At 34.8% G+C, this 2,063-nt stretch overlaps 1 pseudogene across 1 annotated transcript; it reads right to left on the reverse strand.

The window, feature by feature from the left end:
- Positions 1-552: 552 nt before the first annotated feature.
- LOC311630264 (large ribosomal subunit protein eL32-like) lies at positions 553-1,011 on the reverse strand (annotated as a pseudogene). Its single transcript has one exon. The product of its transcript is annotated as a large ribosomal subunit protein eL32-like (transcript).
- Between the last annotated feature and the right edge of the window lie 1,052 nt (positions 1,012-2,063).

The following is a 2,063-nucleotide window of genomic DNA, read 5'->3' on the forward strand; positions in this document are numbered from 1 at the left end:
AATTTTTCAACCTTTTTCATCTCATAATACACATAAACTAATTACTTAAAATCTGTGACACACCAAAAAAAATTTTTTTTGCCCATCTGACAAAAAAAATAGGTATAATTTTGATTGATCTACAAAAAAATAATAATAGTAATTACCTATTCTTTTTGCTCCAAGGTGATTTTTTTAAAAATTGGGTGCCTATGATTCTGCCTATAAAGATTACTGATACCAAGAATTAATCAATCAGGCACAATCTTATTATGTGATGTGACTAATAAGATGCAACTCTATTATATGACTTATACATTTATGGTTCAAGATAGGGCATGCACATCGGATGGCTGCTGTCTTATTGGCTGTTGCCATATTTTTATTTGATAATCTAAGGAAAAAGCAGTCAGTGCCTCTAACTAAACAATCAAGTATTGCATGTTTTAAAAATTCTTGAGGCACACCAACTGAAAATCGCTGATCTGTACTGTTTGTATTTTCTTTAAGAGAGTTTGTATTTTTTCTTAGTCCTTTTTAAATTCTTTCTTGGGGGGTGGCAGAATTTTATGATTTTATTAACACAAATACAATGTGCACGCAATCTGTCTATTCGTTTTCTTCGCTGCACAGCCTGGCATTGGGGTTGGTGACTCTGATGGCCAGCTGGGCTGCTCTTTCCACAATGGCTTTGCGGTTCTTTGAAGAGACGCTGTGAGCAATCTAGCACAGTGAGGTCTGTTGCACATCAGCAGCTCTTCAAGCTCCTTAACGTTGTGAACCACAAACTTCCAAAAGCTGCTGGCTTTGTTTTCCTGTTGCTCCCATAACCAATGCTGGGCATCAAGATCTGGCCCTTGAATCTTCTGCGCACCCTATTGTCAACGCCTCTGGGTTTCTGCCAGTTCTGCTTAATTTTGACATATCAGTCTGAATGGTGCCGGATGAAAACTTCTTGGTCCTCTTTTGGGCAATCTTGGGTTTCAGGAGGGGCCCGAGGGCAGCCATGGTACTGAGTAGGAGATGGCTGCCACCTCCAGACAGTGCCGAGGAAGGAGGGGGCTATTCTTTTTAAATTCTTGACTACCATGTTCATCAGCAACAAATCCGGGCAAACACTTCTATATGAAACCTAAACCTCAGATTTTAAAAGTTCTGTTTATTTAAAAAGAAGAAGACTGGGGAGGACTGCGGTAGACTGGGGAGGGTTGAAATACCAATGATTTGAGGGAGGGTAGATTTAGAGAGGGAGTGAGAGGGAACAAGAGAGAGAGAGAATGGCTGGAGAGAGACTGAAAATTTTCTTCCCATTCCCAAGAGGCTTTTTTTTTTATCTTTCTTTTTCACACTGTAAAGTGTCAAATTAAATTGCAAAGTTAATTCTCATCACTAAGGAAGGATTGTAAATGTATTAATTAAGGATTACTGGGCATTTTAATTTTATTCATGAGGATGGAAACTTTTAAATCATTAAACATTTATTTGTTTTACATATTTACTAGTATGTTATAGAATATTACAATTTAACATTAATATTTTAGACTTGTATGACTACTTTAAAATAAGAGCTGTGCTTATTGATAAATTTGATTTTATAAATTATGTTGCAGGAGTTTCCTTGAGAAATTGTTCTTTTCTTCGAAGATAAAGTCCTTAACAGGATGAGATCTTATCTTGCAGGAACCGTGAATTCACTGTGGAGAAGAATGATTTGGATTTCAGTCTGGGAGAACATGAGGTACCTTTTGAGTACTTACTGTCTCTTTCAGTGATTTATCTTATGCATGAAAATAATCTGCATTTTCAAAACAGATGAATCCATCCTTATAGAAATTGAACAGTTGTTCTGCAAGAAAATCTAAGAGAAAGAAAAATGAAATAATTTATTTTTGCTAAGGTAAATATGTAAAAACAAGGTAAAAATGAAAAAAAAAATCCTTGTGTCTTTAACTGAAAATTCATGTATTTAATAATTATGTCAAAATTTTTATTTTAAAAAGTGAGGCATTCATTCATCAAAAAAGTTGGAATTATTATCTTCTTTACAAAAAAATGTTAGGGAGAGTAAGAATTTTAAATTATGA

The sequence above is a fragment of the Pipistrellus hanaki genome, assembly GCF_964339955.1.
Source record: "Pipistrellus hanaki genome assembly, chromosome: 1".
In the NCBI taxonomy this organism is placed as follows: domain Eukaryota; kingdom Metazoa; phylum Chordata; class Mammalia; order Chiroptera; family Vespertilionidae; genus Pipistrellus; species Pipistrellus hanaki.